Below are 18288 nucleotides of genomic sequence, written 5' to 3' on the forward strand. Positions count from 1 at the left end.
CAAACTTGTAGCCTTTACCTCTCCTATTTTTGCTGTTCTCGTTTTTGTTGGCCTTAGGAATTTGTGCCCTTTCCTACTGCTAACCAGTGCCTAAATGCTTGTGCTCTCTCCCCAAAACATGGTATAATTGCCTTACATCCAAACGGCACATTTAATTTACTTCTCAGTCCCAAGTAAAGTGGTACTACATATACTCAGGACCTGTAAACTAAATGCTACTACAGGTCATAGAGTACTTATTGTGCAATCCACTTAAGTAGCTCTTTAAAACATGTCTCAGACTTGCAATTGCAGCCCGTGTGTGTGTGGTTTTAAACTACCATTTTGATCCAGCCAAATACTCCTTTTGGCAGTACTAAACCTTCCCTTTCAAAACATATATGTCACCCTTAGGGTCGGCCCTGAACAGCCCAGCCTAGAGGGCACGGTGCAGTATATTTAAAAAGTTGGATAGGTATCTTTAAGTTTTACATGTCCTAGTAGTAAAAAAAACTCTTAAATTAATTGTTCACTAAAACAAGGCCTACATCTTCCATAGAGTAACATTGAGTTACCTTATTACATTCTGTAAATTATAACTCTCAGTTGGGAACAGGTTACAGATCGAGTTTGGTATCTAAGGAATAGTAATTAAAGCCCACTTTAATGGTAAAGTCAGATTTTCAGTTACAATTCTAAAAATTGCACTTTTAGAAAGTTGTCATTTTCTTGTCATAACCATTTGATGCCTGAAGCCTCTCCCTGGGTCACATGACTATGTGTAGTTGCCACTTGGTCTTTGTGTTTTGCTCCCAGACAGTGAGCTAAAGGGAAACTAGGCATTGGCAGGATGGGCTACTCTGACTAAATTAGGGGGATGCGCTATCACCTACCACATTTTCACATCACAAAGGCTCTGCCAGAGCACCATAACTAGGGGGTTGTCACTAGTCTTTTGGGTTCCCAGACAAGCTGGGGCCAAAGAAGGCAGGAAGGGGATGCCTAACACCTCAGTGGAGTGGAGCCTCTAGAAATGTCTCCTACTTCAAAGTGGACACCAGGTCTAAATATTGAACCTCAGACCCACAACTCTTCAGTACACATCTGGACCTGCAGAAGACTCACAAGAAGGACTGCTGTCAGGCTTTGCTCCAAGGATTGACACTCTGCTACCCTGCTGTGATGCCTTGCTTCCCTATTGCCTGAGTGAAGGGCTGGATCTGCATCAGGGACAGAATGCTCCTACTACCTGGAACCCAGCACCTGGATTCTGCCTACTGTGAGCTCTACCCCCCCCCCAAGTGCTGCCACCCCATTTCGGGACCCTTGTAAGTGGGCCTGAAGTTCTTCTGCCAGCTCAAATGTGGTGCCAGAAGTACTGGTGTATCGCCTCCCAGAAACTCCAATCAGAGTTGCTGCACGGCACATCGCCTCACCAAACTCTACATTTGGACTGCTGTTCAATCCATCCCCTGACAGAGGACTTTGCTTCACAGTCTGTAGCCTTCACAGAACCACCACTGCATGATGCATCCTTGTCACAGGTCTTCGCATAGAAAGTCCCACAGCTTCCTTGTAATAAGCTGGTGCATGCTGCATCATCAAAAAGGACTGCACATTGCAAGCCCCTCCTTAACAGTAACCTCAACGACGATGCAGGGCCTCACATCACAGCCTCACAGCTTCTCAGAACTGCTGCTGCATGATGCAACTCCTCTCCAGGACCTCTCATTGCCTTTGCTGTACAAAGCATCTGCAACATGGGACCACTCTGCAACCAGGATTTAAGGTACTCTTGTTCAGTTGGCCTAACTTGATCCCTGTAGCCAGTCCGCGCTCCATTGTGGTCAGCCTGAACTTGTGACTTTGACACAGGCTGGGGTGACCAGAAACACACAGTTGGCGCATTGTGCTTTTTGGAGCTATATTCAATTAAAGCTTTAAAATTGTGTATCTCTGGCTCTACTGATTGGATTTTTGATGTTTGGTCTTAAATCAATTAGTAAATTTTACCTTATTTTTTAATTGGTGTGGGATTTTTCTTGTATTGTGCTTCACTTTATTACTGTTTACTGAAGTGCTGCATAGATACTTTAAACATTTCCTCTAAGTTAAGCCTGACTGTTTTTGTGCCACGCTATCAGAGGGTTAAGCACAGGTTAATTTGGGGTTTGCTCTTGTCTTCACTCTGACAAGAACTGTCATTGTAGCTTGAGTAGGGTTTCACCCCCCTCAACCAATAACCCAATTTCTTACAGGCCTCATAATGAATACCTTGTTGTTTCTCCTGATATCTCCCTCCTCCACTTCCGTTTTATATCCTAGGAGTATCCATAACTTTGGGGGAAATGGAATTGTATAGGATTTGGGTAGCATGTTGGTATGTGTTGTGATGCCATTAATTCAGTAACATTGAATTTGATTGCTTCACATGAAGAAACCTTCCTTTGTAATCAATGAATTCAACATGTGGCCTTTTCTATACACATCAACAATCACAGTTTGTGTTACTTTTCATATATAAAGTAGGTTTTTCTATGCTTATCTAGGTGTTTTATAAGAAGAATCACTGCAGAGTCTCTTATGACCTCTTTGAACGCTGGGCTCTGTGAGTTAGAGTCTGTTCCCTAGAAGACTATAAATTAGACAAATTGGATGGGGGGTAATATTGATTGTGTAATTGTATAAAACTGACCTCAATAAAGGGTAGGAAAAATAATGAGCAATTTTTCATTGGACGGCTGGCTTGGTGGTGGACAGCTGTGCTCCCTGCCAATGACCATTGATTCCAGTGGTGGATGCCAAGACAACCATGAGGCTGAGATTGATGTATTTTACAAGTTTCTGATTGTGGGTGAATTGGATATTTAGCCACTTAGGTTGGTGATTTGAAGTATGCAGATGGCTTGAAGGCAGGGCTGTGGTGGCTGTCATGTACTAAGGGGCAGATTTAAGAGCCCCTAGGGCCACCTTAGCACCGCCATAGCATCATTTGTTTTACTCTAAGGCAGTGCTAAAGTGCATTTTCTCCATGCCATATTTGCAAAGTGCTGCAATGCATGCATTGCACCACTTTGTAAACCCTTGTGCCACATTATGCCTGTTCCAGGCATAATGTAGGCAAGGGGGAGCATTCCCGCATTAGGGGGCCGAAAATATGGCACCCTTTTTTTGCAGAATTTTTAACGCCTACTCAGAGCAGGCGTTTAAAAGGAGCTTCTATTATTTATAATGGGCCCCTATGTAAACTGCAGGAGTAGCGTCAAACTTTTGCAATAGTCCTGCAGAGTACATAAATAGTGTAAAAAAATGGCACTATTGCCCCTACCCTGCGCCATGGTGCATCGTATTTTAAATAAGGCACCAACATGGGGTGGTAGGGGAGCGATAAGGGCCACAAGGAAAGTGACGCTGCACTAGGTGCAGCGCCACTTTTCTTAAAACTTTCTCTATGTATTTAGGAACAATATTGTGAGATAGGGAGCTTTGGTACTAGTTTGTCAATTAGTTATTCCTGCACTGTGCAGATTGCTGTTAGATGTCATGTGAAGTCCCTGTTAGGAGTGTTGCATGCTGCTCTCGTGACTTTGACTATCGAGGAGCTGAAACTATGGTGCCCTAAAGAAGCCAGGGACTGGTGATCCCTTTTGTTGATGCCTACATACAAACTATATAACTAAGTTAAAAATGAAGCAATGTCCTATGCCAGTGACATTGAGTTCAACCTTCTGAGGTAGACTATCGTATTATTTGGATTAAAGGGGATTGTAATTCATTTTACTGGTTCTTAGCTTTCTGACTCACTCACCCACTAATTCACTCACATACTCCCTCGAACTTGCTTCCAAGACATGTGAAGGAATGCGGCATCATTTATGCATAGTTTTCCACACATTTGTCTATCGTACCACAGCAACATAACCTTTGATACCGTCTAGTCTACCTGAGGTCATACACTGTGCATCCTACACATTTACATTAACCTGTCACAAAATATAAAATAAAACAATGGAGCGTCTATTTCCCTAAGGTAGAAAGTATGCTATCTCTTCGATGCCTACCGCAAACTGCTTAGGAAATGCCCTTGATTATTGCCTTAAACATGAAGCCTTGAATCAAATATTGAATTTTGGTCCAACCCTCTAGAAATATACTTCAATTTAACGTTTTTGAACCCTCCAGCGGAAACACTGGATATTTGTAATTTCACATTCACCTTATTGTTCATTCAAGCTTGCCAAGGATAATTAATACTACCTGAATTCTTATGTATAATTACCTATCGGGAGTGCGGCATATGTATTATAAAGTTTGAGATCAATTTTGCTCGCCGCGCTGGTGACTTCGAGTCACCTCAGAAAAGCACTAACAAGAGCCGGCGCAGTCGCGCAGTTCACATTGTGCTACTCATCAGTGTGGAAGATGACGAGAGTGGCGTGAAGTTGACGCGCTCACCGAGCTCTAATCAGCTCTTACTTTCTTAATAAAATCAACCACTTATATTTTAATGATCCAGGAGGTGTTGACCCTGCATACAATTTTGTAAAACATGACAGTCTTACAATAACCTTTAGAAAGGGGACTCAGGCGGTAGGAAACAGACTTCATTAGCTATAGTCCTAATACAATGAAAAACGGCGTTATCCCCGAAATGGATACTATACTCACTTTTGAAACTTTTACTTTACCATTTCTAGGTGCAGTGGATAAAAGTTTTCCTGAGGAATAAATACAGTTATTTTTCGGAATTTAAATATTTCTAATATTTTTCACTGAGTCTACTAATCGTTAATCATTTTTTCCAAAGCGCTCTGGCATTTGCCCCTGGATCAATTTGCACTCGGGCAGCCTCTGCATCCTGTTCTCTGAGATGTCCTGGTCAATTAGTGAAATGTCACCACCACGGCAGTTGTTGTAGCTCCAGCTGCGAGTTGTTAATAACAAACCTGCCCACAGGACAACTTTGCCATATGGTTGATGGCCAATCAACTTTAAATATTCTTTCCTAGAGAATAATTCCTGTCAACAGCAAATGGGCAAAGGTCATGGGATTTTGAGCCAGCTCGCAGCAACTTGAGTTTGTTTTCATGGTGTTTCACCTTGAAGTTTGCTGACGTGTCTCATGTGGATTATTTTTCTTGGGCTCTCTGAAGGGCCGATAATGAAAATGTCACAGCTGGATTGGCTGGAAAAACATGGCGTGAAGTGTGTTACATTTTGCTCATAATGAAACGTTTGTTTTCACCATCTTGCCGACATTGTCTGTAACTAGGATGAAAAGTGGATTGGACTTGTGGTCCTGATTTGTTTCGAGAAGTTGCGATAGAGAGGCAAAAGAGGTGTTTAAGAGCAGTGGTGAAAGGTAAAATGTGCCCCACTTGCAGAATTTGATAAGGGGCTCCAGAGCCTCCCATATCTCACAGATATTCATTGACTTGAGCCTCGACGGGCCTTTCTTGAAGGGATGAGAGCCCCCTGCGGGGTGTTGAAGCCCCCCTGCTCCTCTGGGGCTGCAGAGGACTGCTTTACACCCCTATTTAAGAGTCACATACTTAGTTACAACATCGAGAAAGTCAGAGAGACCCCACTATAATTCTGCCATTAGGTACAGATCACCCATATTGATGCGGATGCAAACAGCCCCATGCCCATCCATGAAATGTTAGGTTCTGATATGTACTTGTGACTCCTTGACACTTTTTTGATGTTGGATCACACTCCCTTCCATACTATGGCATTATATCAGCTTCATGGGCACGTCACCTTTGGACTGAATGTTAGAAAATTAACTCCAACAATACCTTTCTACAAACATATTATAGCCAAAATATCAACTATCACAATATTGAGATGATAAGTATATATGGGTAAGTATAGATTTAATATTCTTAACTCCACATCTAAAAAACATAAAAACATATATATATATATATATATATATATATATATGTATATATATATATATATATATGTATATATATATATATATATATACATATCAAATTTATACATTCTCTCCCTCTCTCTCTCTGTATATATATATATATATATATATATATATATATATATATATATATATACATTTATATATATATATATATATATATATATATATATATATATATATATATATATATATATATATATATATATAACAATATGCAGAGTCTAAAAAGAGCAACCAGGGCACTCCAGATTAGTTATTTTGTGACGGATACTTTAATCCTTAGCGTTGCAGTATGCGAACAAAAATACAAATATACATAGATGTACAAAGTCCATGTAAACAATTGAAAATACGTGAGATCAGTGATAGCCAACACGTGTTTCGTCCTTACGGACTTCTTCAAGGCTTAAAGGTTCTGTAAATTCAGGAAATGCAAAGTTCCAATATGTAGTGAGAGTAGAACCATATCCGGAAGATTGTAATTTATGTGTCCGGATAAGTGAGGGTCCTTCGTGATATCAAGGACCAATAGTACACATCAGGGCATAAGAATACCCCAAAGGGTGAATCCGTAGTATGGGATACACACTCCGTCTGAGGTCTCAGTAGACCAAGTCTGCGAATTGGAGCAGAGATCGGTGATTCCCCAGGATCCGGGAGTAGCTACCTTACGCTGTACCCGGCACGCTTACCGAAGCGTCACTGACTCCCGGATCCTGGGGAATCACCGATCTCTGCTCCAATTCGCAGACTTGGTCTACTGAGACCTCAGACGGAGTGTGTATCCCATACTACGGATTCACCCTTTGGGGTATTCTTATGCCCTGATGTGTACTATTGGTCCTTGATATCACGAAGGACCCTCACTTATCCGGACACATAAATTACAATCTTCCGGATATGGTTCTACTCTCACTACATATTGGAACTTTGCATTTCCTGAATTTACAGAACCTTTAAGCCTTGAAGAAGTCCGTAAGGACGAAACACGTGTTGGCTATCACTGATCTCACGTATTTTCAATTGTTTACATGGACTTTGTACATCTATGTATATTTGTATTTTTGTTCGCATACTGCAACGCTAAGGATTAAAGTATCCGTCACAAAATAACTAATCTTGGAGTGCCCTGGTTGCTCTTTTTAGACTCTGCATATTGTTTTATACAGCACTCAACGTAGTCGGTGCTCTGCTACCGCCTATGTGTCTGTGTATTTTCGAAACCCGTGGTGGTTGGGTTTCTGCACCAGGTTGGCACCCGAACATATGTTTGTACTCTTGATAATATATTTCTGTATTTACTTTCTGCCAGATGTGCAATGATAAGCATTTAACCACTTTTTCTGAGGAATGTTGACTTATTGCATATATATATATATATATATATATATATATATATATTTACAGATATATTCACTGAAAAAACAAAGGTTACAGGAACATTATAGTTAGGCACATACTTTAAACACATAAAACCATAGAAATCCACCAGTTACAGTTAGAGTTATCTCAATTAACTATTACTCGTGTCCTAAGTTAACTATATATATATATATATATATATGTGTGTGTGTGTGTGAAGCCTTGATCAAAGTACATCACCACTTACTCATTGCCCTTTAAACCCACATGTGAATCAAATGAAAATGCAAAACCAAAAAACAGGCCGCAACATAACATCCGGCTGTCTTTCTTTCTCTGCACCATAACATCCGGCTGTCTGTCTTTCTCACTTTCTCACACTGGCTGGACATTGTGTGTCTCAAATTTTTCCTTTCTGAAGTACAGACAGACAGGTTCCAGCTACATATTCTGGGACAATTAACTTCTACCTCCTTGGAGAGACAGGGCTTAGAGCCTACCAGGATGGCTGTTCCCTGCTGAAACTCCACATCATCATATTCATGCTTTTGCTCAGCTTGGAGAGCCTCCCTAAGGACCAGGACATGTGGCGTGGCATTTGCCATACTTGAGCCTGCAGCCTGAAGCAGCCCCATGCCGAAATCTTTGGTTGGTGGGAGCCGCAAAGTCATTACCACCCTGTGCCTGCAGCTGAGGGCAGCCAACACTTCCTTAACTGGTACGCGGTGCTTTAGAGCCTCGATGGCTGGGGCCCCCTGGGGGAAGAGGCCCAACCTACGCCACCTTCACTTCTTATGACAGGTGATGACATCACTGGTCCATCCCTGGGGCTTCAGGGCATTGACAGCACTTACCACAGTCTTCACCGCTTACACTGCACCTTTGAGGGCCCCTCTTCTTGAACTTGTCGGCCACTCACCGCTGAGAGCAGTGCCTGACACGTCCATCAATTGCCATTGAATGCTGTAGGGCGGATGCTGCCGCTTCCATTCTCTGCAGCCTGGGGGCCTGGAACTGGCGCAGTCCCACTCCTTGCAGGTGTTAATCTCCTATTTGGACATGGCAGTTTTGTGCCGACCGGACACATGCCTCCCTCGCCTGCAGGTGCCCCAATAGACCCCTCATCCCACAGAGGGGCCCTTTTGTGGCTGTACTGTCTTGCTGTGGGAAAATGGGAGCTATTCTTACTGTGTCACATTGCCTGGACTGCTGAGGTGAGGACCCGCAGTGGTCGTGGTCAAGTCAGCTCCCCCCTCCTGTTCCCCTGAAGTGCTGACCTCACCTCATTCACCCTCGTCTGGCACTATTTTATCTTGTTGGCCCATCTCTCCAGCTACTTGGGTATGTGTGTCTCCCTACCTAGTGTTGCTCCTGACCTGCTACACCTTCAGCTGAAGGCCCACTGGAACTACAGAGGGAACACAGGTTCATTCCCCCCAGCCCCTGCTGCTCAACTCTGTCTCCCATCATTGCCTGTGCCCTCCACCACCATCACACAAGGGCTATTCTCTCTGCTGCCCAGTGTCGTGCAACGCCCTTGCTTATTGATGGCAACCGCATTTCCTTCTCAGGCAGACTTCTCTGTCATCAGTAACTCCACACACTGCCATTTCCTGGGTCTCCACCCTAGCTTGTAGAGCTGTGGCATCAAATACAGCTTTATGGAACCTGTATGGATGGTGCTGACAATTGATGGAGCTAAAAGAGCCTTCATGGATCCCGGAAAGCTCAAACAGTACATGGACTTCTTGGATGACTCCTCCATGGACAAGGCTGCAGACATTGCTGTGCCTCTCCCTCCCCCTGCAGACAGCCTCCCGCCATTGAAACCAAAGCACCAGTCCTACCACATCCACACTGAGGGCTTGCAGTGGAGGGAGTCTGATCAAGACAGCCTTCATTGTTTTGTGAAGGTGCTTCACAAAGACAAGGACAAGTCCAGGTCACTGCTGAAACTGGGGAGGTGGTTGCCACCACTGATGGGGAGAATTGAGCATATCCTTTGTTCTGAAGCTGATATTTGCTTTTCTTGTGTCACGCTTATGTTGCTCCTCTCTGTCCGATCCACCTTTCTTGCTGGTTTATTGTTGCTGTGATTCACTGTGGCTTTGTTGTTTGCTGGATACCCCTCGCTGCTGCTGTGCTCTCTCTCCTCTGGCTCCGGCTGGGCCCAGTACCCTCTGGCCTCTCCTTCTTTTATCCTTCTTTGTTCTTCTCCTGTGAGTGACCCCTTGGGGGTCTTGCTCTGCTTCTTATGACTGGCTGAGGTTTGCATTCCTTCTGTCTGTCCCCCCAACTGTCTGCGTGGTTTGGCTCTCCCCCTCACTGCCCTTCTCCCATGGTGGTGTTTTTTCCATTGTTTCCTCACTATGGCCAGCTCCCCCCCAGCCCACCTCCCATGTCACCTCTACACTATCTTTAGCATAGCTGATGGGGCACTTGGTGTGCACTGCCATCACAGTCCTGAGCCCAGCTTCAATGTAGTGTTCCCTGTTGGGCGCTGGCTCTGTTTTGTTTTGATTTTGTTTCTCCCAGGTTGTACTCTTTCCTGCCCCTGTTCCCTTCCCACCCCATCTGGCTCTCAGGGGTCACCCACCCAATGGCCTGTTTGTTCTGACTCTGTGGGGATCCCCACTTCTGTCCGAGCACTGTGCTCTCTTTTAGCACTCTGGGGGGGTCTTTCCTTGCCTAAGGGACCATCCCCCTCATCATGCCTTTATACCATGTCCTCCTTTCGCAGTACCCTGATTTCCATGATTGCTAATGGCCCTTCTCAGTATGCCAAGTCCAAGAAGATTTTACACTATCTCCCTACCAAGTGTTTGGACATAGCCCTCATGCAGGAGACCCAAATGCCCCCTTTTGTGTCCGACAAGCTTACACAAGAGTGAGTTGACACAGTAATTAGTAGTAGTAGGTTGGTGGCTGACCCGGTGTTGCTTCCCTCTCGTGCAATAGCTCATAGAATTGTGGGGTGGCTATCCTTATAATTAAGTCCTTGCCTTGCTCAGTGCTCAGGACCCTGTCGGATTTGGGGGCTAGTTGGATATTGATGAAGTTGTGGATGTTAGATAGCCATGTAGTGGTTGGGGCAGTCTGTGCTCTCACTGCAGGCAATTTTGATCTCTTTGTCCAGCTCTCCCATCTCATGCCCTCCCTCAGCAGGATGCCAAAGCTGTTGGGTGCTGACTATGATGAGAAGGTGGGCCGGCTTTTAGCCAGGCAGCTGAATCAACGGAAATCACAATTTGCCATAGACTGCGTCAGTTACAGCATGATCTCGCCCTTCAATTTCAACACAAAGGTGCTGGCCCAGATGCTGGCTACTCACATGGGTAAGATCACACCCCTCCTGATTCATGAGTTCCAGGTGGGATCCGTCCTGGGCCATAACTCCTGAGACCATCTCCGCCTTCTGCCTCACCTGTTGTGGCAGATGAAGGATGACGCTTCCGAATTACCGGTGCTTCCTTGATGCTGAGGAGGCATTTGGTTGTGTTGACTGGTGCTAAATATTCTATGTAATGTCACATCTGGGTTTGGGTGAGGACTTTATCCGGAAGGTGCACCTTCTTTATGACACTCGGGAGCAGTGGTGTCCTGCTGTGGGCTGCTCTCTGTTTGAAATGCCACGGCTGTGTTCTTTTACATCTTTTGTTTCTCCTCACCATGTAGCCCCTGGCAGCTGCGATCCAGCATTCACTGCAAGTGTCTGGCATCCCCACCACTGCGGGTGACGTCAAGACCCTTCTGTACACCGCCGACATTTCATTGCTTTTGTCCAGTCCTCTGACATCAATAGCAGATGTGATGTCGCTTATTGATGATTTTTCTCTGGTGTTGGGGTATAAAATCAACCTGTCTAAGAGCGAGGCCCTTTCTATGTCCCTCTCAACCATTGCGGCCTATGTCAGTGATTACCCCGTCCACTGGAGTTCACCCGGCATCACTTATCTGGGCTTTAAGGTTAACAGAGGCCTCACATGTTTGGAGAAGGATAACCTGCTTCTGCTGCTGGACTGCTCAAAGTGGGATTTCCAAAGGTGATACCTCCTGAACCTCTCATTCAGGGGTAGAGTGCAGACTCTTAAGACAACTGTTTCCCTCTACTTCAATTACCTTTTCAGGGTGTTGCCTCTATGTATCCCACAAATGCTCCTTCCCTCCATTGATGCAGACATCTGCACTTACATCTGGAGCAGCCCTAAAGCTAGGCTTGAGGCAACACATCCCTGGGTGGATATTGAGGCAGGTGATCAGCGATTGTCACATATGAGATCTTATTATCTGACATTCCAGCTTTCCCAGATGGCAGTGCATTTAGGCCCACCTTGGGATGCCCCTCTCTGGACGCCGCTGAAATATCACTTGTTTGGTGTTCCGTCCCCACCACCCTACCTGTTTCCCTCTCTCGGTGTGGGGTCCTCTAAATCAGTCTTGGCTTCTACAGCAGTGAACTAGAGAAATGAGCATTAGATTCTGGGCGTGCCTCTGCTACTGCATGTGAAGGCCCCATTTTGGCACAATGTTGCTCTGCTCATTAGGTGAGCGCCTTTCTCTTGGGAGGCGTGGCGTGTGTGAATTGTTTCCAGTTTCTCTTGCCACTTTGGACCCATGTACCTCCCCCCACCTTCCTCGGGTCTGAGGCTTTCCAACACCTACCTCTCCCAGCCCCTTGCTGCTAGATGCTGTATAACTATGGCCCACTTCGTACTATGGGCTCCTCCACCCCAGATCTGGGCTACTGGGCATTCTTTTGCCCCTTTGGGAATCCCATGCGAGCTGTTTTCATCACTCCTGTACTCTGCTTGTCCTCAGCGTTTCCCCTCCCCCTCAATGGCTGTCCGTTTTGATTCTTATGCATAATTTTTGATTGCTGTATTACCTGTTTGTGTTCTGGAAAATCAAACAAATCCCCAGAAAAGAGTTGTTGCAAAAAGGAAAAAAATGCTACCTCCTTTAGTAACAATTTCTGGAAAATGTTATGGGAATGATCATGTGACACCCAAATGTTGGCAACAACCAACTCTTGGCTATACCTGAATCTTCTCATGCATTGATAAATACACATATTAGACCTTGTAGCCAGGTTTATAAATGCCAAAGCAAGTTTGATCAGATCACTTCAACATTGATTGAACGTCACCATTTACACCTGGAAGCTGGAATCATCAAGCCCTGAAGTACCACATACAATGCAGTGACTAAATAATTTATTCTTTTGCTCTTACTGGCACTTCACTCCGCTTAGCGCTTCCATGCTACGGCCGGAACGCGCTTTACAAATACATATACAAATACAAATAAATGGCCAGCATCTTTGACGAGAAATGCTAACGTTGGAGGTAATCAATTTCAAGATTAGAAATGCATATTTTCAAACAGGTAAAATAAGTGTTTCTCAGTTTACAATCGAAGCCTGTGGAACAAATTCCTTCTCTAAATCAGTTTCTGAGTTCCTCCTCCACTTCTGGAAGAAATTCAAGACTCAAACTATGCATGTTTTGCTTTAACTGCATCTTGACTCTTAAACAACAACCCAATAGATATCTGTAAGCCCACCTGTCATCATGATTTACAGCACCATGCACTAAATGCATTTATTCTAACACTGAGAGCCTGATTAAGATCTTGGCGGAGATCACTCCATCACAAAAGTGACGGATACCTGCCGTACAACAATCACATTTTATCCTATGGAGATCATGATGCAGCAGATGGGATATCCGTCACATTTGTGACGGAGTATTCCACCCGTTGAAACCTAAATCAGGCCCTGAGTCATGAGTCATACAAAATATCCTGACTACACAAAATTAATATAGAGGGCTTGCACTGATTAAACACCACTGCTACCTTTCTGGAAGAATCAATCACAAACCAACCTGCAAACTTGGTGAGTTATTCTTTGTTTAGTCAGCACACTTGATCGGTGGAGGCCCTTGCTTCACTGCCCTCACCGCACAAGACCTAGGGCCGAGTTGAGCGATCCCAGCATGCCTGCTGGGATCGATTTGTTAAACATGTATCTGCTAGTGCAGCATATTCAATTTAGACAAAACCCACTATCTAGTGGGTTTCCATGTTGGTTCAACATTCAATTTTGTTTTCCAGAAACACACTCAAAATCCATGGGCATGTTTCTGAAAAACAAAATGACAGCGGTCTAGTTGCACAGTGAGTTTTCTTTTCCCTACACGTAGGGGCTTCACATGGCAGAACCACGCATGGGAAAATATATTTGAAGAACATCTTGAAATAAGGCTGACCTCAGGATGCACCAAAGGTTTTCAAATTCTCTCTCTAGTCAGAGAGTTGTCTACTTTCACTAAGCCCAGCTTGTCATTGCTACTGATATGTTATGTAGTACCAGATGTTTCCTAAACAATTCTTGTCAATCCATGGGCATAGGCTTTCATCATAGGATCTGTATTAGGACTGAAAGTTAATTTTGATCAACCTTAACCTTCCTTTTTAGTGAACCTGAATCTCCTTCATGTCATTCCCTCTGCACCTTGCCATCCCCAACTAACTTACTTTATGATTGAAAGCCTTTCAGATGTTTTCATTGACAGTCTGGTGGGGCTTTCTCATCCACCCCAGTTTCACTTCTTCACCACAACTGCAATTAAAAAAAATATTTTCTCATGGTGTCTTGTTGTGTTATTCCTTTCATGTGGCAGCGGTGGTAGCATAGTACAGCAATTGCATCTCAAACCGCTGAGAATGGAGTAACTTGTGGTGACAAAAGATTTGTATTTATCTTTTATTTCACTATCCTTAGCAATTATACATTTGTAGGCAGCGCATTAGTTTACACACACACACACAACCATGCACACCCATGCACATGTAATTGCACACATTTTTGATTTTTTAGTTTACACACTGAAACTTTGATGCATTTAATTGTAATGCAGAAAAGACTACAATGACTTTTTTCACACCCTGAGATCCTGCTTTTCGATTTTTAAAAGACTTCTCTCCAGTCTGAGTCTTTAGCATTAGCAAAAACCTTAGTGAAATCTGACTGATGTGTCTGGTCCATGTTGGAACACTTCCAGTTCTCTTATGTCTTATTAATATACTCTTCTCTCAGTCACATTCTTGTATTCAATGTTTTAATTACAATATTACAAATTCCAAACTAGGTCCACTGTACCACTGTATGTATTCAGGTATTCTATGGAATCTACATTATTCCTTCATGCAGTACCACAGACCTGCAAATACGGATATCGCCTACAATTTAAAAAAGATGTGATTGAAATTGATGTACAAAGCTCTGTTTGCAAACAAGAAGATGCAAATTGCACACCAACTGGTTTGCGAACATTGATGCATTTTTCAAGAGTGATTTACTAATACGTTTTGTATCACAAAAAGTATATTTGCAGGAGGTTGCAAAACCACTAGCTTCATAAATAATAATGAAGGATTTAGGCCCTCATTATGAATATGGTGGTAAACATTGCTCCACCGGCGTGGCAGTGACTACCACCAACAGTCAGGCGGTCTGGGCCACCAAAATATGAACCACCTGAAAAACACGAAGCCTGAAAACCACTCACCGCCAGCAGAGGAGGGCTGACAACGACAGCAGAGGCTGCCCACAGGCCAACAGAAAGGCCACACTGGGCCATCAAATAATGAAGCACTAGACTGCCGTCAGTTTTGGGGCAGGAACCACCGCCACGCAAAGCCAGGCGGAAACGAACCAAATATAAGGAAACACTCACCGGAGGCTCACACAACACACCGAAGCAGACATGGATAGAGAGTTGCAAATCATACCAGTCCAGCTCTTTGCCATATACCTCCACGACGAGACCGCCGACAAAGACGACAACGGTAAGTGCCGCAACTTACTAAAAAAGGGAAGAAAGGGCACTCCACCAACCCCGCAACGCACCCACAACCCCTCACAACAGCAAAAGCCATACACCCCAGAGCAAGAGGTACTTACCCGACACAAGGCCAAGACAACCTGCCCAAATTACACACATGTGCACAACACCCTCCCACAAAGAAACGATGAACCACGGATCCAGAGTGTGCCAAAACCAACACTTGCCACACAATCTTTTTATTAAGCTCCAGGAGCAACAGAGGTCCAACAGAAGGCCAATGGCCAGTCCATAGTCTAAAGTCCCATGGGCCCAAATGCCCCCAAATTGATTCCCACAAGTGCAAATGGTACTCAACCTTAAAGGGGAAACAATGGGGCATCCAGGCACCTCAGGGAACAGGGGCAGGGGGTGGTGGGGGTGGTGACTTATGACTGGGGGGGGCTCTGCTTTACATTTGGGAGGTGGAGGGGGCTTGGGTCTGGCCTTTGAAGCTGGTGGAGCAGCCTTTGACTGTGGTGTGGCAGATGTACCTGGGACAGCATGGGGTCTCTTGCTCACAGGGGAGGCAGCAGGGGAATGGGAAGGGCGAACAGGGGCGGGCTGTGACGTGGAAGGAGTGGACAGGGCAAGGAGGTGGGACGTTTAGGGACGAGACAGGGTGGGCCAGTGGGTTCAAATAGGTCAACACAGGATAGGAAAAGGTTTTTAGGGGCAATCAGGGTGGACCTGGAGGAAGGTGTGGGAGTGGAGGTAGAGGGAGTGGTCGTGACAGGTGTAGGTGTGCGTGACGTGGGTGCAGGTGACTGTACAGTATGGTGAGGTGTGGTGGATGTGTGTTGGGTGGGTGTCTTGGAACGTTTGAGTGTCTAGGGAGGAGGGGGGGTGGACACAGTGGGACAAGACAGGCAGCCAGTGTAAATGTATGTTTTCTGTGTATCTGCAAGTTTGATGAGTGTGCTGCATGTGTCAACCAAAGTCGCGGTGGTGAGTGCAGGTATGGTCTCTGGGGTGCATGAATGGATGTCTGATTTTATGGTTACTGCAAGAATGGGTTCAGCAACAGTGAATGAGGGTGCAGTGCCTGTGAGTGTGCATGTAGAGGTGACAGACACGGAGCCGGAAGAGGTGGACACACTGGGGGAAGTGGATGTTGGTGTGTGTGCCTTTGTATGTTGACTGTGTGTATGCCTGTGGTGGAAAGTGTGGTGCTTGCGTTTTTCAGTATGCTTCTTGTGTGTTGAGGTGTGTGCATGGCTGTCCGAATGTGTTCTTGGGACAGGTGAAGGGAGTGGGGTGCTGGAAGGGGTAGAGGTGTTTGGAGGGGGGACAGAATGACTAGGGACACTGGCTGCCGTCAAAGAGGAGACCAGAGCCTGAAAAGATCTCTATAGATCAGACACAGCACCGTGAATGCCATCCAGGTAGGCATTGGTCTGCTGCACCTCTGATGCTAGCCCCTGGATGGCATTGACGATGGTTGTCTGCCCTACAGAGAAGGTCCTCAGGAGGTCAATAGCCTCCTCCATGAGGGCAGCAGGGCTGATTGGGACAGGGGATGAGGTGACTGGGGCAAAAGAGACGCTCACCCTTCTGGGCGAGCGGGTACGGGCAACTCGGTGGGGAGCAAATGGGAGGGCGGTGATGGTATGGGGTTGGCGGAAGATGACACAGAATGGGTGGGCACACTAGGGTCCACCACTACCAGGGAGTTCCCATTGGAGGAGGGATCTGAGTCACTACCTCCAGTGGTAGTTGCCTCCCCGTGGAACTCCTCTCTCCCTCCAACCCACTGGTCCCCTTGGTGTCGCTCAACTCTGCCTCCGTGGAACCGTGGACCGCTGCATCCCCACTCACCGGTGCAACAGCTCCCTCGCCAGATGATGCTGATGTACACAGACAACACAAGAGAACAGGGATGGGGAGACAAAACAGAAGAGTCACTTGTAAATAGCTGAATGGAGGTACATAACTGGTTCACACATTCTCCCACTCTGCAAATATTCCACCATGCAGCACCTACCGCTATACACATGGCTATGCCCCTGGCTCATGGCCACAAACCTGCTCTACAGCCATTTCCAACATCACAGAAGGACCTGAAGTACTGCAGACCTGTCCCTCACTACCTAACTTCCCATGGGGATCATTATGTAAAATGACATCAGTCAGAGTCCCTGCCAATGGACAGCTTACATACTACAGCACATTCACATATCCATCAAGGAGGCATACGATGGCTTCTGTACCCACCACCTTGTGTCTGCTGTGCAACCTTCAAGCGCCCATCCAAGTCTGGATACTCCACCGCCAGAATGCGGCACATTAGGGGGGGGGTCAGTGCCTGAAGGGTACCCCTTCCTTGTTGGGAGGACTTCCCCAGCTGGGCCTAGCAGGTCTTCCTCGCCCACTGCTGCAGATCCTCCCACCGCTTCCTGCAGTGGATGCTCTGCTGGTTGTAAACCCCCAGGGTCTGCACCTCCCTTGCGATGGCATTCCTGAGTCCCCTCTTCTGATGGGCGCTGACCTATTTGGGACATACAGAAAAAGTAACACAGAGGTCAGACAATGCCCATTAGATTCAGTAGGCTATATGACCCCTATGGGATGGACACTCACAACAGCATAACAGGACTTCACACATGCAGCATGTCATGAATCCCACGACTGTACAGTGTCAAACGTGCACACATGTTTACAGCCATCTACCACCATTACACACATCCAGGCCCCCAATCCACCTTCTCACCTGTACCTCTGTTCGACCAAAGAGCTTGGCATACAGGGGTAGGACCCCGTCTACAAGCTTGTCCAGTTCCTCAGTGGTGAAGGCCGGGGCCCTTTCCCCTGCCACTTGTGCCATTTCCAGGACCAGAGTCAGGACACAACAGCACATTCAGTGGAGTATCTGCATGCATGTAATCCGGGAGTCAAGTGAAGTTGGGGTGACGAGATGGCATATGCTCTGCGGCGGTGTGCACCGTCAGCACTGGCAGCGATCATGATACGCTCATATTCCCCACCGACAACCATGTTAACCAATGAATGGTCACACAGCGGTGAACACCGCCTTACGCTATGACGACAACAGATAGCGGTAGGAGGTCACTTCCACTACAAAATTTCTGGACTACAGGGGGCAGACATTTTGGC

The sequence above is a fragment of the Pleurodeles waltl genome, chromosome 10 (genome assembly GCF_031143425.1).
Source record: "Pleurodeles waltl isolate 20211129_DDA chromosome 10, aPleWal1.hap1.20221129, whole genome shotgun sequence".
Classification (NCBI taxonomy): Eukaryota; Metazoa; Chordata; class Amphibia; order Caudata; family Salamandridae; genus Pleurodeles; species Pleurodeles waltl.